The following is a 24072-nucleotide window of genomic DNA, read 5'->3' on the forward strand; positions in this document are numbered from 1 at the left end:
TATTGGCTGGAGGGAGGGGAAGAGAGAGAACACAAGAAAAGAAGGGGAGGGTGGCGACAGGGAGCAAGGGAAGAGGGAGAGATGAATGAAGAAAAGGAAAGAAAAGAAAGGGCAAAGGAGAGAGAGCCTGGAAAAGGAAAGAGGAAAGACAACGAAAGGAGAGAGAGAGGCGTTGAATGGAGAGCCGGATCAAAGGTGTGACTCGCTGGGGAGATTATCCACTCTGCACACGTGTGCTGAAAGCCAGAGTCTTTGCTCCGGTCCACACCTGGCTTGTCACTCGCAGGCCACTCCCATGCCCACTTTGCAAACACCCCTCTCATGTCCCCATGGCTGCGTGTGACGGACACATGCACGCCAGCCGGAGAGACAGGCACAAAGTGGTTAAAGGCTGAACGCTGCTCTCGGGCAGGCAGTGACGCACGTGGACAGGTTTGCAGCTTGTCAGGAGAGGGCGGCTGAGGCGGTCTGTTTCAGGGGATTTCTGGGCCCAGATCAATGATTCTCCAAGGCAGGGGGGAAGGAGGAAAGGGCTCTGACGGCACTTCTGAGCATGGGGCTGAGGAGGGGCTGGAGTGGGGATGGTTAATTATCCTGTGCTCCGTCCAGTCCCAGAGAGAGAACAGCCCTAGTTTAAGTGATCCTGCTAGCTAGCCTCTCCGTCTATCCGTTCTATCGCTCTGATTTATACATCTACTCCGCACACCCATCGAGCTAGATTTCAGAGTAGCAGCCGTGTTAGTCTGTATCCGCAAAAAGAAGAACAGGAGTACTTGTGGCACCTTAGAGACTAACAAATTTATTAGAGCATAAGCTTTCGTGGACTACAGCCCACTTCTTCGGATGCACTTCTTCGAGCTAGAGTTACCCTGCCCCAAGCTCTGCTCTGTGTAATCTAGCCAGCATCTGCTCACTCTCGCTCAGCCTTACAATCACACCTGTCCCCACACAGCTGTGGGAGACCAATATCACAACAATAGCGCCCCCAGCCTCTCTCCTCCTCCCATCAGTGAGCACCATTCCTGGGGCTGGCTACCAGATGGGCACGGTGGGTCTCTCTGGCAGAGTCTTTGCTGATCAGTTGTTGAGGAGGAGTAGCTCCCACACCGATGGCTCAGTGCCTGCACTGACAGCGTTGGTGCTCAGAGACGGGACATGGTGCTGGTAGGAACCATGCAGTGCCCACCAGAGTGCCCTCCGAGGCAGGGGACAGGCTGCGACACAGGACAGGGGTTGCAGCTTCTCTGTAGCCATGGTAGCCAGCCCCAGGGTGAGGACTCAGCAGTAGGAGCCAGGCAGAAAGCTGGGTCCCCATGGCCGGGTCTGTGTCCATTATCCTGCCACCAGGAATCAGGACAGAACTGTCTGAGCTCCCTCTGGTGCTGCGCCCTGGGCAGGATTAGCAAGGGAAGAAGCCAGGCCTCCTGCCAGGTCAAGGTGCTTCCCCTCCTGCAGGTCACACACAGCCTGAGCCGGGGGCACCTGGGGCCTCCAAGCTGTGGGTTAAGTGTCAGGCAGGACAGTCTGTGGGGACAGGGTTGACGTAGGTTTCCAGAGATCAGGTACAAGCCAGCTCTGCCAGAGGGTCCCAATGCAAGCAGCGTTGTCAATGGGAGTTAGGCGCCGAAACACCTTGGGGGATCTGGGCCCCTCTCCTGCCCATAGGAAGTGGGGACAGTTGTTCTGCCAGGGCCTCCAGACTCTGGTGTTGTGCCTGGAGGGTGACGACTGTCTCCAGCGCTCCAGAGGTCATGGCTCTTTCCAGGCTGCATGGAGCTTTCCTTCCTCCCCATCCCAATGACTGGCTCTGGCTGTAGGACTCTGCCAGGAGGGAGGGTCCCAAACAGCTGCACCGAAGTGAAACAGCCCCGCAGCCCAAGTGGCCCGGGCCAGCCACGGGTGTCTATGCACACATACCACCGAGCCCTGGGTGATGTTGCAGGCAGCAGGGCAGTGCTGATTGGGGCCGGGCTGTCCAAAGGAGTTAGATGCCCAAATCCCACTGGAGTTGCTAGCTCCCGTGGCCCAAGTAGGTGGAAGCCCAGACAGGCTGTGTGGAGGGGAAGCAGATGTTGGACGGGGAGCTGGGGATGGCAGGCTGGGCCAGGCAGAGGCATGAGGAAAGGAGACCAGAGATGTGGGGGGAGTGAGCAGAGCCCTGATGCTTGAACTTGTGGGGCTGAGAAACTGGTGCCTGGCTCTGGGGCGGGGGTGGGTGGGAGCAGCGTGATCGCAGCAGTGGGGCAGGCAGAGGCTTTACAGAAGCCTCAGTTCACATGGTTTGGAGTGGGGTTCTCGCCCCTTCTATACTGCAACCCCCCTCCTCCATACTGAGCCCTCTCACCACCATGCAGCCAGGATCCACCTCCCAGTTAGCAACACAGCAAGGGCTGGGGGGGGTCGCAACCCCAACGCCTGCTGGGTCATGACCTCTGGGCTGAGACCCCCCAGATGAGAGGCTAGAAAGCTGGGCTGTAGGAGACAGTGGCAGCCGTCAGCCAGGGTGCAGCCCAGGGAGTTCTCACTGTGGGCGGGAGCAGGAGAGCAGTGTCAGGGTGCAACAGCCTTGTGGGCAGGACGGGCAGCCAGGCACAACCCCAGGCCGCAGGGATGGTGGCGTTGCAATCAGGGAGGGAGGTGGAAGGGAGAAGCAGGGCTGGCTTGGGCAGGGGGCAGAGGCCCTATTTGCCAGGGTGGATAAAAATCAATGATTTAATAAATAAATAAATTGGATTTTATTATTTAAATTGGATTTTTTTGATAAAATGCTTTTTGAGTAAAAAACCTATCTAAAGATAGTTTTAATTAAGATACATTATAGCTCAAAGATATCTCATCATGGAATAGGGATTATAAATTCTAATTCTATAGTATGAGACAATATATTCATGTAATGTTTAAGAAAAGTTTTGTAAATGAGTTCCAATAGTTCAGGGAATAGGGACCCACTCTTCTGGGGTTCCAGGGGCTTCTGTATAGATTATTTAGGTTAATCTTTCTATCTACCCACTGGGACTCAGTGTTCAGTCTAGAAGATACCATTAGAGATGCTTAGTTTTGCAGTTCTCAAACTGTGGATTTGTGTCTCCAGAGATAACATGCTTGTTAACACCAAAAATGTTTTTAAATAAATAAATAATATATAGAGGTGAGAAATAACAGACCTCAACCCTATTGTTCTCCTCAAATTTGTGTACACAGAGTCAATCCCTTACCTCTCTCTAAAAGTGCAGTTTCAAAAAGCTCAATGAATAGAAAATTGTTAATTATGAAATTAATAGGCATCAGGTTTAAATAAGTATTTCTTCACACAATGCACAGTCAACCTGTGGAACTCCTTGCCAGATGATGTTGTGAAGGCCAAGACCATAACAGGGTTCAAAGAAGAACTAGATAAATTCATGGAGGATAGGTCCATCAATGGCAGAAATGGTGTCCCTAGCTTCAGTTTGCCAGAAGCTGGGAATGAGCAACAGGGGATGGATCACTTGATGATTACCTGTTCTGTTCATTCCCTCTGGGGTACCTGGCACTGGCCACTGTCAGAAGACAGGATACTGGGCTAGATGGACCTTTGGTCTGACCCAGTAGGTCCCTTCTTATGTTCTTATTCTTATTGTTGGGGGTGGAATAGATCTGAACAAGGAGAAGAAGTCTGGAGATAAATGTGAGAAGGGAGGCACAGGCTGTAGAACCAAAAGTGAAACTGAGCAGCATATTCCAGAAGTCTTGAGGTCTTTCTGAGTGTAGCCTTCATTGATTTGAGATCTACCATACCATTCTCTCACTAGAAGGGAAAACCTATAATGGCAGCAGGCTGTAAAAGAGACCCAGTTTGGGAATATTTTAATGAAGTTCCGCTACCTCTGGGTAAGACAGGCATGCGTGCAAAATGCAAACAGTGCAACAAAGAAATCCAAGGCCTGGTTGCCCGAACGAAACAACATCATGAGAAGTGTTCCTTCTCAGGAGGAAGCTGCGTTGAAGATGAGGAAAGGAACATGTCTGAACATGCAGGATCTTCAGGTTGGTAAACTTTATTTCATACTTCTTTCTTAAGGACTGCCTGTCTTCTTCCTTCTGGACTATTCTTGAATTCTCATGTTTGAGCAAAAAATATAGTTGTTATTCTATGGTACTATCGTTTTAGATGCAGTTGTGATAAAAAATAAATAGCAGAAAGAGGCAGATCTTCCTTTTACAATTTCACCTTTAAAATAGTACTGAGTGTCAGTGAATGCAATGAGTAATACTAAGTGAGCAGTATGGTAATAATAATTAAATAACTGCATTGACTTATTTTGTTTAGGAGAATCCATCCTCAACATATAGGATTCTGAAGACTATCCACCTTCAAGATCACCACCTTTTTCTATAGTTTCAGAGTTATCTGCCAATGATAGTGTTTCAGTCACATCATGTATGTCACATAGCCACAGTATATCACCTGTAGCAAGAAGAAGAAAACAATCTCCATCATCCAGAAACAACCATAGATAAGTTTGTGATAAGAACCAGTAGATTACAAAAAGAGGTAATTGATGAAAAAATTGCCCGGTGTGTTTATGCAACAAACTCTCCTTTCCGTATGATTGAGAACCCTCACTTAATGACTGAACCATGTTAATGAAGACCAGGATACAGTCCACCCAACAGAGCAGATGTTGCAGGCAAATTGCTGGATAAAGTGTATGAAAAAGAAATTGAGCAGTGTGCAGAAGGTCTAGAGCAGGGGTCGGCAACCTATGGCACGTGTACCAAAGACGCCACACGAGCTGATTTTTAATGGCACACTGCTGCCTGCCAGGGTCCCAGCAGGCAGCAGCGTGCCATTAAAAATCCTGCCCAGCCCAGCCCGGCCCGCTCTTCTCCGCCCTTTGCCCCCCCTACCCACTCCCACGGGGGCAGAGGGCAGAAGCTTGGTCTTGCCGACTCCCCTGCGTCTTCCTGCAGTTTGCTGGGTTCCTGCCCCTCCTCCTCCTCTCCGTCCCTCCCTCCCTGCTGGCCGATCAGCTGATGACCCTTGCGAGGGAGGGGGTGGGGGAGGAGCAGAGTCAGCGTGCTTGCTGCTCCCCATGGAGGCAGAGAAGAAGCGGGGGCAGGGCCTTGGGGAAGGGGAGGGTGGAAGCGGGACATATCCCCTCCAGCCCCCTGCCATGAGCACCCCACGACCCCAGCCCACACCCCCAGCCCTCTGCCCTGACCCCCCGCACACACACCCAGTCCTCTGCCCTGAGCCCTGCAGCCCCCTCACACACACCCAGCCCTCTGCTTGACTCCTTCACCCCCACCACAACCCCAGCCCTGACTCTGGCACCCCCACACATACCCAGGCCCCCCACACACATACACAGCCCCTCCCCACCCCATGCACCCACCACATCCCGACTCTTGCACCCCCCACATCCCCACCCCCACCCTGAGCACCAAACGGGAGCTCCTGCACCCCCCCACACACATTCCCACCTGCACCCCTCGCACCAAATGGGAGCTGCCCAGGTAAGTGCTCCACACCCAAACCTCCTTCCCCAACCCTGAGCCCCCTCCCTCATTCTAGCTCCCAACCAGACCCTATACACCAACCCCTAGCATGCTTCTTCATCCCCAGCCCTGTGCTCAGTGCACTCCCACCCTCAGCTCAGTGCAGAGAGAGAGGAAGAGAATGGGCCAGAACCATGGTATGTGGGTAGTGCCGGGACCCCAGACCAGCAGCGGGCTGAGCGGGTCCAGCAGCCGGGATCTCGGCTGGCAGGAGACTGCAGATGGAACCCCTGAGAGGCAACAGGCTGAGCCGCTCAGCCCACTGCCGGTCTGGGGTCCTGGCCGCCAGCCCCGCACAGCCTGCTGCCAGTCTGGGGTTCTGGCTGCTGGCCTCTTGCCAGCCAGGGTCCCATCCGCAGGCTCCGCTCAGCCCGCTGCCGGCCTAGGTGAACAGAACCCCAGACCAGCAACGGGCTGAGCGGGCCTGTGGCGTAAGATCAAGATTTTAATTTAATTTTAAATGAAGCTTCTTAAACGTTTTGAAAACCTTGTTTATTTTACAATACAACAATAGTTTAATTATATAATATATAGACTTATAGAGCGAGACTGTCTAAAAAACATTAAAAGGTACACTGCTACCTCAATATAACGTGACCCGATATAACACAAATTCGGATATAACGCGGTAAAGCAGTGCTCCGGGGGCGGGGCAGGGCTGCTCACTCCGGTGGATCAAAGCAAGTTCAGTATAACGCGGTTTCACCTATAACGCGGTAAGATTTTTTGGCTCCCGAGGACCGTTATATCGAGGTAGAGGTGTATTACCGGCACATGAAACCTTAAATTAAAGTGAATAAATGAAGACTTGGCACACCACTTCTGAAAGGTTGCCAACCCCTGGTCTAGAGGGTGAAATTGTTAACCTGACTCTTGATGGGTGGCACAATGTCCACAATGATCCTGTTGTATGTGCTTGTGTGACAACAGAAGAAGGGAATGTCTTCCTTACAGAAATAATTGATACATCAGGAACTGCACAGACAGCAGAATACTTACAAAAAGTAGCAGTAAAAGCTATAACAAACTGTGAAAATCAATTCAAATGTCTTGTACGCAGCTTGGTCACAGACAATGCTGCAAAAGTATCCAAGATGAGAAGAAATTTAGAAGAGAGTCCCAAGCTAATAACATACGGTTGCAGTGCTCATTTGATGCATCTCCTAGCTAAAGACTTCAATGTTCCAGAAATAAAGGCTAATGTTGTTGAAATTGCAAAATACTTCCATAACAAGCATTTTGCAGCAGCTGCTCTGAAAAAAGTGGGAGGAACCAAGCTCACTCTCCCACAAGACGTGCGATGGAATTCTGTAGTGGACTGTTTTGAGCACTATATCAAGAACTGGCCTAATCTGATGACAGTTTGTGAACAAAATCGTGAAAAAAAATAGATGGCACTGGCACAACCAAAGTTCTCAACATTGGGTTTAAGAGAAATGTTGAAAGCCCTGGCTGGGATGATTTAATTGGGAATTGGTCCTGCTTTGAGCAGGGGATTGGACTAGATGACCTCCTGAGGTCTCTTCCAACTCTAATATTCTATGATTCTATGACATGCTGAGTACCCTGAAACCTATTTCTATAGTCTTGAACAAAATGCAGGGAAATAGCTGTTCTTTTGCTGATGCTGTTGACATTTGGAAAGAACTGAGTGAGATGTTTAGCAAGAGATGTTAAGAGTAACAAGAAGGGTTTCTTCAGGTATGTTAGCAACAAGAAGAAAGTCAAAGAAAGTGTGGGCCCCTTTCTGAATGAGGGTGGCAACCTAGAGACAGAGGATGTGGAAAAAGCTAAGGAACTCAATGCTTTTTTTGCCTCTGTCTTCACAAACAAGGTCAGCTCCCAGACTGCTGCACTGGGCAGCACAGCATGGGGAGGATGTGACCAGCCCTCTGTGGAGAAAGAAGTCGTTCGGGAGTATTTAGAAAAACTGGACGAGCACTGGATGGGGCCGGATGCACTGCATCCGAGGGTGCTAAAGGAGTTGGCGGATGTGATTGCAGAGCCATTGGCCATTATCTTTGAAAAATCATGATGATCGGGGGAGGTCCCTGATGACTGGAAAAAGGCTAATGTAGTGCCCATCTTTAAAAAAGGGAAGAAGGAGGATCCGGTGAACTACAGGCCAGTCAGCCTCAGCTCAGTCCCTGGAAAAATCATGGAGCAGGTCCTCAAGGAATCAATTCTGAAGCACTTAGAGGAGAGGAAAGTGATCAGGAACAGTCAGCATGGATTCACCAAGGGCAAGTCATGCCTGACTAACCTAATTACCTTCTATGAGGAGATAACTGGGTCTGTGGATGAGGGGAAAGCAGTGGACGCGTTATTCCTTGACTTTAGCAAAGCTTTTGATATTGTCTCCCACAGTATTCTTGCCAGCAAGTTAAAGAAGTATGGGCTGGATGAATGGACTATAAGGTGGATAGAAAGCTGGCTAGATCATCGGGCTCAACAGGCAGTGATCAATGGCTCCATGTCTAGTTGTCAGCCGGTTTCAAGCGGAGTGCCCCAAGGGTCGGTCCTGGGGCCGGTTTTGTTCAATATCTTCATTAATGATCTGAAGGATGGTGTGGACTGCACTCTCAGCAAGTTTGCAGATGACACTAAACTGGGAGGAGTGGTAGATATGCTGGAGGGTAGGGATAGGATACAGAGGGATCTAGACAAATTAGAGGATTGGGCCAAAAGAAACCTGATGAGGTTCAACAAGGACAAGTGCAGAGTCCTGCACTTAGGATAGAAGAATCCCATTCACTGTTACAAACTAGGGACCAAATGGCTAGGAAGCAGTTCTGCAGAAAAGGACCTAGGGGTTACAGTGGACAAGAAGCTGGATATGAGTCAACAGTGTGCCCTTGTTGCCAAGAAGGCTAACGGCATTTTGGGCTATATAAGTAGGGGCATTGCCAGCAGATCGAGGGACGTGATCATTCCCCTCTATTCGACATTGGTGAGGCCTCATCTGGAGTATTGTGTCCAGTTTTGGGCCCCACACTACAAGAAGGATGTGGAAAAATTGGAAAGAGTCCAGCAGAGGGCAACAAAAATGATTAGGGGGCTGGAGCACATGACTTATGAGGAGAGGCTGAGGGAACTGGGATTGTTTAGTCTGCAGAAGAGAAGAATGAGGGGGGATTTGATAGCTGCTTTCAACTACCTGAAAGGGGGTTCCAAAGAGGATGGATCTAGACTGTTCTCAGTGGTACCAGATGACAGAACAAGGAGCAATGGTCTCAAGTTGCAGTGGGAGAGGTTTAGGTTGGATATTAGGAAAAACTTTTTCACTAGGAGGGTGGTGAAGCATTGGAATGGATTACCTAGGGATGTGGTGGAATCTCCTTCCTTAGAGGTTTTTAAGGTCAGGCTTGACAAAGCCCTGGCTGGGATGATTTAGTTGGGGATTGGTCCTGCTTTCAGCAGGGGGTTGGACCAGATGACCTCCTGAGGTCCCTTCCAACCCTGATAGTCTATGATTCTATGTTTCTATGATCTTAAAAAAGAGAAATATGCAATGACAGTTAAATTATAAGCATTAAAAAAACAAATGGGACAAGCACTATCTCTAGCTCATTTTCTTGCACATATTCTCAATACTCGGCACCAGGGACAAACCTTAACTGCTGAAGAAGAAGAGTTGGCTATGACATGGACATCCAGCAATCATCCCTCCATAATGCCAACTATAATAGACTTCACAGCTAAGGGTGAACCAGTCAAGAAATATATGTTTGCTGATGATGTTTTAAAAAGTCACACCAGTGAACTGGTGGAAGTCACTTAAGCACTTGGATTCAGAGACTGTTGAAGTAATAATTTCATTGTTAACAGCAGTAGCTTCTTCTGCCAGTGTAGAAAGAATATTTTCTTCCTTTGGACTAATTCATCCCAAATTGAAAAATCGTTTGGGACCTGAAAAAGCAGGAAAGCTTGTTTTTCTTTTCCAGATTATGAACAAACAGGAAAATGAAGGTGAAGATGACTGAGTTAGCTGCAGAAGCCAATATTTTAAGTTTCTCATGTTGACCTGGCTGACATAGTCAATTTAATTTTTGTTTTTTAAAAATTTCATTTAACTATTTTAGTTAAAAACAATTTTAACAAAAACAAACCTGATTTTAAAAAACTTGAATGTTTAACTAAATTCAAAAATTCATATGCTTTTTTTGTTAAAATATTATATGTTTGCTGTTGAAGAAAAAAATCCAGAATACATAATGTTGTTGTTTTAGTTAAATAAAACAATTTAAATGTCTGTTTGGTGATGATACTCCTCCTAATACAGCATAGCAAGAAAATTCTCCAAATATTAATGATTAACCTGTTGAAATGGAGATAGTTCACCTCCCAATGACTTCATAAATATCTGCTTCAGTTACCTTTGGTAAATGAAACAACCAAACAATAATTCATTTTCTGATATAGCTGTAAAACTAATCTGAAAAGTTTTCAAAATAAATCACTTTAAAAATGTATAGTGTGTACCTTCTAAAAATGAAACCTACATCTATCTCTGAGTTGTGAAAAATATGTATTAAGGTTATAACAACTAACAAGAATGCACTTTTATGTAGAAATCCATGATTAAATCCAGTCTGCCTGACTAGTGATTCAAATCAATCATGCTTTAAATCAATTTGATTTAAATCAATTTAAATCAAATCCACCCTGCTGTTGCACTCCACTGGTGTGGGTGGCTGAGCTGGGACGTTGTGATCCATGTTACTGACCCGGGTAACTAAGCCGGCAGCTTAGGGGCAGTGCCAGGCCGCAAGGCCATGTCACGGGGGAGGTGGTGGTGGTGACAGGCAACATCCAAGAGAGGGGAGCTCAGCTGCCCCCCTGAAAGGGAGACGAGGAGGGGCTGAACCCTCAGGACAGTGTCAGGGGGAGGTAGGGTTACCATTCGTCCGGATTCCCCCAGACATGTCTGGCTTTTTGAGCTAAAAATAGCGTCCGGGGGGAATTTGTAAATGTCCGAACTTCCCCCCCCCATGCAGAGCGCGCGCGGCTAACAGGGCAGCCGGCCGGATGGTGTCACTTACATGGGGCTCCGACAGCGAGAGAGAGCCCGTCCTCCGCCTCCCCTGCAGCAGAGCTCACTCACTCCCTCCCTCCCTGCATTTGCCTTCGGCAGTCTGGAGCTCCTCCCCCGCTCCCCAGCGTGCCGGGAGAACGGCTCAGGCAGATCCTGAGCAAGCTCACAGAGACGTTAGCCGAAGGCCAACGACAAGGGAGCCAGGGGGTCGGAGAAGGGGCAGGGAGGTTCTGGAGGGGGCAGTCAAGAGACGGGGGGGTTGTGAGTTCGGGGGGGGCTTTCTGGGGGTGGGGGTGTGGATAAGGTTTTGGGCAGTCAGGGTACAGGTAGGGGGTAGGGTGCTGGGGAGCATTTGGGGGGGTAGTTAGGGGACAAGGAACAGGGAGGCTTAGGTAGGGGGTGGGGTTCTGGAAGGCAGTTAGAAGCAGGGGTCCCAGGAGGGGGCAGTCAGGGGACAAGGAGCGGGGGGGGGGGTGTTTGGGAGTTCTGGGGGGGGCTGTCAGGGGGCAGGGAGCAGAGGGGTTTAGATGGGTTGGGAGTTCTGGGGGGGGGCTGTCAGGGGGTGGGGAGTGGTTGGATGGGGCGTGGGAGTCCCAGGGGTCTGTCTGGGGGTTGGGGCAGTCAGGGTACAGGTAGGGGGTAGGGTCCTAGGGGGCCAGTTAGGATGGGGGGAGGGTCTCAGGAGGGGGCCGTCAGGGGACAAGAGGCAGGGAGGCTTAGGTAGGGGGTTGAGTCCTGGGGGGCAGTTAGGGGCAGGGGTCCCAGGAGGGGGCAGTCAGGGGACAAGGAGCGGGGGGAGGGTTGAGGGTTCTGAGGGGGGTGGGTGGGAGGGGCAGGGGCGGGGCAAGGGCATGAGAGGGGCGGGGCTAGGGCGGGGCTCCTCCTGTCCTCTTTTTTGCTTGCTGAAATATGGTAACCCTAGGGGAGGGAGCTGCCTGTGGGGATGCCGGAGAAGTGCCCTCACCAGGCGGGGCTCAGCAGTGCCCAGGGACCCCGCTAGTCCTGCCCAGGTAAGGCCAGAATGTGGTGGCAGATGGTCCTGGGGCCCCTACAGGCTCTTGGGTTCACACAAGAGCAGTGGCTGGGGCCTGCCAGCCAATGCAGGGGGCAGACAGCCCTGGCTGGAAGCCAGGGATCCCAAACTGCTGAGTGCAGGAAGCAGAGGCTCGCCCCAACATGCTGGCTCGCCCCAGGCTCCAGAGCATCTATTGCTGAGCTGTGCTGCAGCCACTGCACCCTCAGCCTTGGGACAGCATGGCACAAAGGCCCTGGATGCTCTGCTCCATTCCCCTACCCTTTGGTGCGGGCCCGTCAGCAGTGCTGGCAGAGGCACTGGGGGCTGGGATCCACCGCTAGGCCTCAGCGCAGCAGGTTAGGCTGTATTTTTTTTAATGGCAGGGTTTGAGAGGAGAAGGCTGACGGGGAACAGCTGCCCCCAAGCGTGCCGGCTCGCTGCTTTGCTCAGAGATGCCCATGGGGCAGCACCAGGCCAGCGGTGTGAGCATCACCAGGGCATTACATCAGTAGCACCAGCCCCTCTGTTGTTCTCAGGGTGCTGCATGCCCCTTCAGGAGGGAGGCAGGCCAGTGCACTCTCACCGTCCCTTGAACAGCCATGCAGGGCAGGACAGGACAGGGCTTGTGTCTTTGTTACCAGCAGCAAAAGAGGAGCAGGCTCACTGTCCATCAAAGCCTCACTGATGAGCTGGGATCTGGCCCAGGCCCTGGCAGCAAGGCAGGTGTTCCGGCCAAAGAGACAATGCTGGATTGGAGGAGCTACAGAGCACAGTGTGGGAGGTGGGGAGGCACAGAGGAATGGGGAGCCACAGCCGGAGCACAGGTCCAGTCCAGCATTGGGGGGGAGGGTGGTTCCAGGCCCATCCTAAACAATAACCCAGAAATCAAGCAGTTTTTACTCTGGCATCAGCACCCCTTAAATTCCTGGAGAAGTGAACTGAGCAGCTCATCCCAGCCACCCCCTCTACCCTCCCCACACTGGCCTGGGCCACCCCACTGCAGCTCTTTGGAGCCACAGTGAAATTCAGAATGATGGTGTCCAGAAAAGAAGCCCTGCTGGCTACTGGGTTCCTCAGCCACAGATCTCACAGGACTTATCATAGAATACCAGGGTTGGAAGGGACCTCAGGAGGTCATCTAGTCCAACCTGCTGCTCAAAGCAGGACCAATCCCCACACAGATTTTTTCCCCAGATCCTTAAACGGCCCCCTTAAAGACTGAACTTACAACCCTAGGTTTAGCAGGCCAATGCTCAAACTACTGAGTTATCCCTCCCCCCAAATTTATGGAGGGAAGATCGATAGCTCCCTCCCACAGGTGGGGAAACTGAAGTATGGACATACCCCAGGTCACCTCACAAGTCAGAGCCAGGACTGGACCCCAGAAGTCCTGCTGGCTAATGACACTTTAGCACTAGCCATAGGCAAAGCACCATGCAGCTCAGCAGCAGCCAGCACAGGGCGGGGACAGGGGAGAGGCGGCCAGCATGGGACTGTCAGGGCTCAGCCAGTCACTGCACCATCAGCCAGCACCTGTCGCTTGGGCAGGCTGGATTTCTGGACCCCAAAGGCCTGAAGCAGGCTCTGCCCAGCTGCACAGTGCCAGGTGTTTCTGTAGCTGGAATTACCGGACAGAGTGTGTTTCACTGCCCTCAAGTGGTGAGTGGTGGGACTGTAGTGATCTCACTTGCAAAGGCTTCGCTGAAGTCCTGAGGGCGGGCAGCAGTTTGTGGGCAGGCCTGGGGCTGCTCTGTGCCCGGTGTGGCACCAAGCAGGCTGTCAGCACTCATCAAAGCCATGCAATCATCAGTGACACTAACAAGGGGCAACTAGCGCTCCCTGAATCCACCCTCCTCCCAGGGGAGAACACTGAGAAAGTCCATCTCTGAAAAAAGAGGCTTTCCTAGGACTGGGAGTGGCTGTGTAGTCTGCTCAGGGGCCGGGCATCGGGGTCTCCAGTGGATTCGTCCTGCCAGTCTCCTTGAGCCAGTTGTGCCGAATGTATCTGGTTAACAGCACTAACCTGCCTTCCCTGGGATTTGTGCAGCAGCTTAGCTAAGGTTGGCACTCTGAACACGAGTGCTGCACTGAGCCTTCCTAAGCTGTGTGCTTATCAATGCCTCGGGAAATGTGCTCGTTTGAATTCACTCAGTTTCTCTGGAGACTCCCAATTACAATCTTTGTTCACTTCCAACGGCGTGTCCTGAATATGCTCCTGCCCGCCTGAGACGGCATGGGGCAGGGTATGGCCCTCACTGCTGGCTGGGGGCTGACACTAGGGAGTAGGACACCTTTCACACCCAGGACACCGTCCTGGGGCTGGATTCTTACTAGGTCTGAGGCATTGCTTGGCTGGGCACAGCATGGCCTAACCATGCAGGGAAGGGGAAGGGATAGCTCAGTGGTTTGAGCATTGGCCTGCTAAACCCAGGGTTGTGAGTTCAGTCCTTGAGCGGGCCATTTAGGGATCTGGGGCAAAATCAGTACTTGGTCCTGCTAGTGAAGGCAGGGGGCTAGACTTGATGATCTTTCAAGGTCCCTTCCAGTCCTATGAGATAGGTATATCTCCATATATAAACCTCCCCAGCCCTGAGTCAGGGGGTGCTATAGAGTGTGGGGTAAGCACTTAAGAAAGGGCTTTGCAGGAGCCAGGGAGCTGGCTGAGCTAGCTAGGAATGAAATGCCAGGGGTGTGGAGAAGAAAGCGGCTGAGCTGGGGCCCCTGACTGACAGGCCAGAGAGTGGTGCCCCCTGCCCCCCGATCCTCAGCTGCTAACCCTCTCCTGGAGTCAGGCACCTTAGCCAGGTCAGCCACTTCCATAGCCCAGGTGCTGGCAGCTGAAACCCTCTGTCTTGGCCAGGCTCAGTACCTCAGTCTCATGCTGTGACCCTGGCCATCTTCTGCAGACACTGACCTGCCCCTCATTGGCAGCCTGAAGCCCCCTGTTTGGGTTAGAAATCCGACGGTGAAACCTCCAGGGTTTTGGCATGAGCTAGGGCTCTGAGCAGCAGCAGCACCACTTGGCCTGCTTTGAAAATGCCCACCAGAAGCAACATAGCTACCCAGGGGGGTTAGGCACCATGGGGAAGGGAGTTAGAAACCTAGGGGTTAGGTGGCACCTGAGATGCAGCTATGAAAATATCAGTGGTACTAATACCGACATAGTGAACTCAGAGCCCATCTGCCTGGTTAGGTGCCTAAATCACTTTTTTAAAAGGCCCTTAAAGGCCCTGCTGTCACACAGGTGTCCGGTGGCCTGCGTGAAACAGGAGAGTTGCTCTGAGTCTGGTTCAGGGTTGATGGTTCTCTGGATCAGGGAGGCCATGTGACCCAATGGATACAGCACAGGACTGGGAGTCAGGAGTCCTGGTTCTGACCCCAGCTCTGCTGCAGGGTGACCCTGGAATGGTCGGTGCTGCCTGTTTCCCTTTATCAGTTGCATCTATTTAGACTTTAGCTCTTGGGGATAAGGCCTGGCTCTGTGTGTGCAGCGTTCAGAACAATGGGCGCTGAGCATGGATGGGCTCCTACAAGCTACTGGAATACAAAGAATAAAGAATTGTCATCAGAGTCAGGCCAGAAGGGCCCGTAGTGAGCACAGGCCAGAGAATGGTCCTGGATTGGTTCCAGTTTGAATTAGAGCAGATCTTTTAGAAACTCTTCCAATCTTGATTGAACCACCACGACTTCTAGTAAATTGCTCTAATGGCTAATTACTCTCACTGTTAAAAATATGCCTTATTTCCAGTCTGAAATTGTCTAGCTGCAACTTCCAGCCATTGCATCGTGTTAGACCTTCCTCTGCTAGACTGAAGAGGCCTCTATTATAAAATTTCTGTTCCCCATTGTGACCTGGGGTGCCTAGGGCAGCCCTCACTGGAAATGTCAAGGTCAGGGCAGACTGCAAAAGGGAGAGCAGGTATTCCCAAGACTGGTGGGTAACACTGAAGTTAAACTCCCCAATCAGTCACAGACTGTGCTTCCAATCCCCCACACTGGTTATCAAGAAGCAAAAAGAAATCACACAGCGGCCTTATTGTATTCCAGTTCTCTGGCTCCCAATCAGCACCTAGGTCCAGTACAGTGAGAAGTTATTTTAAAACTCTGCTCACATGTACAAAATGTTCTTCCAACACCAAAGGGTCAGCCACGTTACCAAGTCAATATAGATTTGGCTGTTACCCAGAATACCACACTGCCAGCCAATCCTTTAGCATCTAAAACTAAAGGTTTATTATAAAGAAAGAAAGAACAAGAAGAGAGTTGTTAAATGATACATACAAAGATTCAAAGTCCATGAGGTTCCTAGCAGTATTGGTGAGTTTGCTGGCTTGAAAGTCCATCTGGAACACATCCACAGCTTGGATGGGTCATTCAGTCCTTTGTTCAGAGCTTCGTTTGTAGAAAGGTTACTCCAGAGGCAAGGAGCAGGAATGAAGACAAAATGGAGAAGATGCAGCTGCCTTTTATAGTCTTTTGCCATGCAGCTTGTATTTCCTTTGTTCCAAACACAAGCTGTCCAGCACATGGCCTGGAAGCCGGAGAGTTATGTCCATAGGCATGTCCCTGCATGCCTTGCTGAGTCATAAGGTGTATCTGCCTTCTCTCAATGGGTCAGTTGTATACTGATGTCCCTTGATGGGCCGTCAGGCAGGCCAGGCAGTGCTAATACCAATCTGTCTGGGAGTGTCACCCAGATGCACAGCACAAGTTTGGGACTACTGGCATACCATATATATATATATAAAACTTACCATACAAAGGTAAGGACTGGGACATATTAATGAGATGATCATACCTGGCAAATTATAACATTTTTGCAGATACAGTAACTCCTCGCTTAACGTTGTAGTTATGTTCCTGAAAAATGGGACTTTAAGCAAAATGATGTTAAGCGAATCCAATTTCCCCATAAGAATTAATGTAAATGGGGGGTTAGGTTCCAGGGAAATTTTTTTCACCAGATAAAAGACTATATTGTGTATAAGATTTAAACAAACAATTTAATACTGTACACAGCAATGATGATTGTGAAGCTCGGTTGAGGTGGTGAAGTCAGAGGGTGGGATATTTCCCAGGGAATGCCTTACTGCTAAATGATTAATTTGCTCTCGGATGAGGCCTCAAGGGTTAACACGTTGTTAATGTAGCCTCACACTCTACGAGGCAGCACAAATGGAGGGAGGGGAGACAGAGACAGAGACACACACCCTGTGTGAGAGAGAGAGAGAGATGCGCATTTCCCCTTTAAGTACGCTGACCCCACTCTAAGTACATTGCCTATTAAAGTAGATTAGCAAGTTGGGACAACAGCTGCTGCCAGCAAAGTCCCTCCGTCCTGAGCCCTGTCGTGTCCCCCCGCTCTATGGAGATGGGGTAAGTGAGGGGCAGGAGCAGGGGGGAGGGAGACACCCTGACATTAGCCCCCCTTTTCCCCTCGCCCCCCACACAGCAAACAAGAGGCTCCTGGGAGCAGCTCCAAGGCAGAGGGCAGGAGCAGCACATGGCAGTGGAGAGAGGGACAGCTGAACTACTGGCAATTGATAGCCTGCTGGGCAGCTGCCGCACAGGGAACTTAGGGGAGCAGGGAGCTGATAGGGGGTCTGCCGGTCCACCCTGGTTCCAAGCCCCCACCAGATAGCTGCAACGGGCTGCTCTTTCTGCAAGCAGTGGACAAAGCAAGCGGCTGCCAAACAACGTTATAAGGCAGCATTGCGCAACTTTAAATGAACATGTTCTCTAATTGATCAGCAATGTAACAACGAAACAATGTTAACCAGGATGACTTTAAGTGAGGAGTTACTTTACCTTACACGGCATATCTGGCACAACTCATTGCCATTTTACAATATTGGTATTCATAATATCCTAAAGTGTCCCCCAGATTCCATACAGCGTCACACCCATATAGGTATTTATAGACTGTAATCAAGCCTTCTCTTCTCTACACAGACTGAGCTCCTTGAGTCTATCACTGTAAGGCAGGTTTTTTAATCCTTTAATCATTCTCGTGGCTCTTCTCTGACCCCTCTCCAACTGATCAACCTCCTTCTTGAATTGTGGACACCAGAACTGGACACAGGATTCCAAAAGCAGTCGCACCAGGGCCAAATACAGAGGTAAAATAATCTCTCTGCTCCTCTACTTGAGATTCCCCTGTTTATATATCCCAGGCTGGCATTAGCCCTTTTAGCCACTGCATCACACTGGGAGCTTGTGCTCAGCTGATTATTCACCATGATCCCAAGTCTTTGTCAGAGTCCCTGCTTCCCAGGACAGAGTCCCCCATCCTGTAAGTGTGGCCGCATTCTTTGTTCTTCCTAGCTGTACATTTGGCCTTATTGAAATGCAGGTTGTTTGCCTGGGCCCAGGTTACCAAGCGATCCATATCACCCTGTACCAATGATCTGCCCTCTTCATTATTTACCACTCCCCCAGTTTTTGTGTCATCTGCAAGCTTTTCCAATAAGTGTTTTATGTTTTCTACCAAGACACTGATACAAATATTAAATAGCGTATGGCCAAGAACAGATTCCTGTGGGACCCACTAGAAACACACCCAAGCAGTGATGAGTCCCCATTTACAGTTACATCTTGCGACCTGTCAGCAAGTCAGATTTTAATCCATTTAATGTGGGCCATGTTCACTGTAAAATTACAGTTTCTTAAACAAAATATCATGCAGTACCACGTCCAATGCCTTATAGGAGCCTAAGTATATTACATCAGCACTATTGCCTTTATCAATGAAACATGAAATCTCATAAAAAAACAGATATTGTTAGTTTGACAGGATGAGAGGCAGGGCCGGCTCTGGCTTTTTTGCTGCCCTAGGCAGAAAAGCCACGCGCCACCCACCCCCCCCACGCGGCAGGGGAGGGCGGAGAGCCCGGCTGGCCAGAGCGCCAGGAGCGCCAGGAGCAGGGCGGAGAGCCCCCGGCGGCCAGACCGCCGGGGGGAGGGCGGAGAGCCCCCGGCGGCCAGACCGCCGGGGGGAGGGCGGAGAGCCCGGCTGGGACTCTCTGCTCTCCCCGGCGGCCAGAGCGCTGCGGGGAGGGCGGCGAGGCCGCCACGGCTCTCCACTCTCCCCGACTGGCTGGCACGCCCGGCCGGGGCCCCGCTCTCCCCGACCGGCCAGAGCGCCGGGGGGAGGGCGGCGAGTGCAGTTGCGGCCCCACTCTCGGACCGGAGCGCCCCGCCGCGCCGCCCCCCTCCAGGCGCCGCCCCAAGCACATGCTTGGTGGGCTGGTGCCTGGAGCTGGCCCTGATGAGAGGGTTACTTACTATAACTGGAAGTTCTTTGAGATGTGTGGTCCCTATCTGGATTATCTGGATTCCAAACACGCGTGCGCATGCACACCATGTGCCAGAGCCAGAACTGTTCATAGTAGTGTCCGTTGACCCATGCGTGCATCGACCACGTGGCGCATCTGAGGCTTTAAGACACTGCGTGGGTCAATGCTGCTCCAGTTCCCTCTTACCTGGCAACAGAGGAGCCCGGACAGAGAGGAACATAAGAACATAAGAGTGGCCATACTGGATCAGACCAATGGTCTATCTAGCCCAGTATCCTGTCTTCCAACAATGGCCAAAGCCAGGTGCCCCAGAGGGAATGAACAGAACAGGTTATCATCAAGTGATCCATCCCCTATCGCCCTGTCAAGTCTGCTTCCCCACTTTGAACTTTAGGGTACAAATGTGGGGGCCTGCATGAAAACTTCTAAGCTTAACTACCAGCTTAGATCTGGTCCGCTGGTAGTTAAGCTTAGAAGCTAATTCCCTTCCCTGGGTAGCCTTGAGAGACCTTCACCAATTCCCCGGTGAATACAGATCCAAACCCCTTGGATCTTAAAACAAGGAGAAATTAACCATCCCCCCTCCTTCCTCCCACCAACTCCTGGTGGATCAAGATCCAACCCCCTTGGATCTAAAAACAAGGAAAAATCAATCAGGTTCTTAAAAAGAAGGCTTTTAATTAAAGAAAAAAGGTAAAAATCATCTCTGTAAAATCAGGATGGAAAAATAACTTTACAGAGTAATCAAACTTAAAGAGCTCAGAGGACCCCCCTCTAGCCTTAGGTTCAAAGTACAGCAAACAGAGATAAACACTCTAGCAAAAGGTACATTTACAAGTTGAGAAAACAAAGATAAACTAACACGCCTTGCCTGGCTGTTTACTTACAAGTTTGAAATATGAGAGACTTGTTCAGAAAGATTTGGAGAACCTGGATTGAAGTCTGGTCCCTCTCAGTCCCAAGAGCGAACAACTTCCCAAACAAAGAGCACAAACAAAAGCCTTCCCCCCCACCAAGATTTGAAAGTATCTTGTCCCCTTATTGGTCCTTTGGGTCAGATGTCAGCCAGGTTACCTGAGCTTCTTAACCCTTTACAGGTAAAAAGGATTTTGGAGTCTCTGGCCAGGAGGGATTTTATAGTACTGTACCCAGGAGCGTGGTTACCCTTCCCTTTATAGTTATGACACACCCATTCCCAGCTTCTGGCAAACAGAGCCTAGGGACACCATCCCTGCCCATCCTGGCTAATAGCCATTGATGGACCTATCCTCCATGAATTTATCTAGTTCTGTTTTGAACCCTGTTATATTCTTGGCCTTCAGAACATCTTCTGGCAAAGGGATCCACAGGTTGACTGTGTGTTATGTCAAGAAGTACATCCTTTTGTTTTAAATATGCTGCTTATCAATTTCATTTGGTGGCCCCTAGTTCTTGTGTTATGAGAAGGAGTAAATAACGGGGAAGGAGGGCGGGATTGGAATCCAGATGGGGACCACACATCTCAAAGAACCTCCAGTTGCAGTAAGTAACCTCCTCTTCTTCTTCGACAGCTGGTCCCACCCTATGTGGATTCCAAATGTGGGAGAGTAGCGAGCAGTGGTCAGGAAGGAGGTGGGCATGAGGGCTCTCGAAAAGACCAAGTCTGTAGGACACCATGACTGACTGCTGCATCCATCGTTGTGGAGGAAGCAATGGTGTAATGAGTGGAGAAGGTGTGGACAAAGGACCAAGTAGTCGTTCAACATATGTCCGGCCACGGAACGTCTGTGAGGAAGGCTGACATGGCAGCATATGCCTGTATGGAGTGGGCCATGATTCCCAGCGGGAGTGAGTGCTCAATAGAATCATAGAATATCAGGGTTGGAAGGGACCTCAGGAGGTCATTTAGTCCAACCCCCTGCTCAAAGCAGGACCAATTTCCAACTAAATCATCCCAGCCAGGGCTTTGTCAAGCCTTACCTTAAAAACCTCTAAGGAAGGAGATTCCACCACATCCCTAGGTAACCCATTCCAGTGCTTCACCACCCTCCTAGTGAAAAAGTTTTTCCTAATATCCAACCTAAACCTCACCCACTGCAACTTGAGACCATTGCTCCTTGTTCTGTCATCTGGTACTACTGAGAACAGTCTAGATCCATCCTTTTTGGAACCCCCTTTCAAGTAGTTGAAAGCAGCTATCAAATCCCCCCTCATTCTTCTCTTCTGCAAACTAAACAATCCCAGTTCCCTCAGCCTCTCCTCATAAGTCATGTGCTCCAGCCCCCTAATCATTTTTGTTGCCCTCCACTGGATTCTTTCCATTTTTTCCAGATCCTTCTTGTAGTATGGGGCCCAAAACTGGACACAGTACTCCAGGTGAGGCCTCACCAACGTCGAATAGAGAGGAATGATCACGTCCCTCGAACTGCTGGCAATGCCCCTACTTATACAGCCCAAAATGCCGTTAGCCTTCTTGGGAACAAGAGCACACTGTTGACTCATATCCAGCTTTTTGTCCACTGTAACCCCTAGGTCCTTTTCTGCAGAACTGCTTCCTAGCCATTCAGTCCCTAGTTTGTAACAGTGAATGGGATTCTTCCATCCTAAGTGCAGGACTCTGCACTTGTCCTTGTTGAACCTCATCAGATTTCTTTTGGCCCAATCCTCTAATTTGTCTAGGTCCCTCTGTATGCTATCCCTACCCTCCAGCGTATCTACCACTCCTCCCAGTTTAGTGTCATAGCAGGTCTCAATGCAGCAGGAGATCCACTTGGAGAGACGTTGCGAGGAGAGGGCAGAGCCACGGCAGCGCTCCGTGATGACTACAAAGCCAGGGGGACGTGCAGAAGGCGCGGGTGCAACGGAGATAAAAGGTGAGCAACTGACGGACATCGAGGGAGTGGAAGACATTTTCAATGGGCAAGGTGTGAGGCTAGGGATAGAAGAATGGGAGGTGTATACTTTGGTTGAGATGGAAAGAGGAAGCCACCTTGGGCAGAAACTTGGGGTGTAGACATAAGGAGACTTTGTCATTATGGAAGATGGTAAACGGGGTGTCTGCCATGATGGCCGCCAGTTCACTGACACAGTGTGCGGAGGTCATGCATTGAAAGGGTGCTTGGTGAGGGCAGAGAGGACCAAAGTGAGATCCCAAGGCGGGGTGGGCCTTTGTATGGGGAGAAAAACATTGAGGAGGCCTTGGAGGAATTGGGAGGTGGTTGAGTGAGTAAAGACGGAGAAGCCGTCCATGGGAGGGAGGAAGGCACTAAGCACATCTAGGTGAACATGGACAGAGGAGTGCACTAAGCCTGATTGGCACAGATGGAGGAGGTAATCCAGGAGAGTAGGAATGGAGACGTGGCAGTGGCATGCCCAGGCAGTGAAGCAGCGCCACTTAACAGCAAAAGACGTGTGAGTGGCTTGGCGCCTGCTGTTAATGAGGCTGCTGTGAACGAGCACAGAGTAGGCCTGATCCACACACGATCCCCAGCCAAATAGCAGGCCATGAAGTGAAGAGGACATGGGTTGGGGTGTCGCAGTCGGCCGGGGTCTTGTGTCAGGAGATCCAGAATGGTGAGGAGGGGGATTGAGGGGCGAGCGGAGAGGAGGAGAAGATCAGTGTACCAGTATTGGGGAGGCCAGGAGGGAGCTATGTGGATTACTGTTGCCTGGTCCCTGCATAACTTGATTAGGACCTGGGGGAGAAGTGGTGGGAAGGCGTAGAGAAGATCTGAAGTCCAGGGAATGAGAAATGCATTGTCCTGAGAGCCCAGGTCCAGGCCCCCTTAGGAGCAGAACAATGGAAGCTTGCGGTTTATTGGTGTTGCACAGAGATCCCAGCGTGGTGTGCCACACCCACGAAAGAGGGACTGGGGAGTGGGGTGGTGGAGCTCACACGCATGGTTTGGGGGGAAGGATCGGCTCAGTCTGTCTGCCCAGGAGGTGCACCGCGTGTACGGTGATCTCGTGTCAGAGGCGCCAGTTCCAAAGGCTTCCATACAAAGAGCAGGGGACCTGGCATCGCCTCGCTTGTTGATGTCTATGACCGTTGTCATGTTGTCTGGCAGTATTTGAACGTGGGGGGAGTGGAGGGAGGCTTGACAGGCAAGGCGGCCTGCCCAGAGCTCTAGGATGTTGATGTGCAGCCACACGTCTCGTAGTGACAAAAGGACTTGTGCCATGTGGTTGCGAAGATGGGTGTCCCAGCCCACCAAGGAAGCATCTGTGGTAAGGGTGCTAATGAGGGAATGAGCGGCAGATGAAGCAGCAGGAAACTATATGGGCTTCACCCAGGCAGTACAGGCAATTGGTGTACTCATCACTCACTGCGAAGGAGTGAGGGCACAAGGCACAGTTTTTGAAGGCAGCTTGACAGAGCATAGTCCCTGGGCTGGAAGGGAGGAGAAGTCCCTGAGAGGGGAAGTCCAAGGAGAGAACCTAACTAACTACAATGAATAATGGACAACTAATTAACTAGATAGGAAAACTATATACAATGAAAGGTTTGATCACAGTACTCTTAGATGGCTAAGAACACTAAGGAACAGGGGTTCTTCTTCGAGTGCTTGCTCATATCGATTCCAATTAGGTGTGCGCGCGCCGCGTGCACGATCGTCGGAGAATTTTCTACCCTAGCAACACCGGCGGGTCGGCTGTGGAGCCCCCTAGAGTGGCGCCTTCATGGCGCTGGATATATACCCCAGCCGACCCGGCGCCCCCTCAGTTCCTTCTTACCGCCCCTGACGGTCGTTGGAACTGTGGAGCGCGGCATAGCTGTTCTCCACTCTCCCTAGCTTCTTCCGTTGAAGATAGTTGTAGTTATAGTTGTAGTTGTATATAGTTAGATAGTTGTTTAGTTCACTAGTAATAGTTGTTATATAGTTAAAGGGGATTAAGGGGGTTGTTCTTCCCCCTTTTTCCCCCAGCGTGTAGCCGGGCTCATGCCCAAGGCTCCCAGCTTTAAGCAGTGCGCGTCCTGTGCTAAGCCTATGCCCACAAGCGACCCGCACGACTCGTGTCTGAGGTGCCTGGGAGAGTCCCATCAAACAGATAAGTGCAAGATCTGTAAGGCCTTCAGACCGAGAACCAAAAAGGAGCGGGACTTTCGGCTTCGTCAACTCCTCATGGAGGCGGCACTTAGCCCAGACGCTCCATCGGCGCGTCAAGCCCCAGCGCCAAGCGCCTCGGTGCGCAGCGCTCCGGCGGCA

Source organism: Chrysemys picta, chromosome 9 (assembly GCF_011386835.1).
Source record: "Chrysemys picta bellii isolate R12L10 chromosome 9, ASM1138683v2, whole genome shotgun sequence".
NCBI lineage: Eukaryota > Metazoa > Chordata > Testudines > Emydidae > Chrysemys > Chrysemys picta.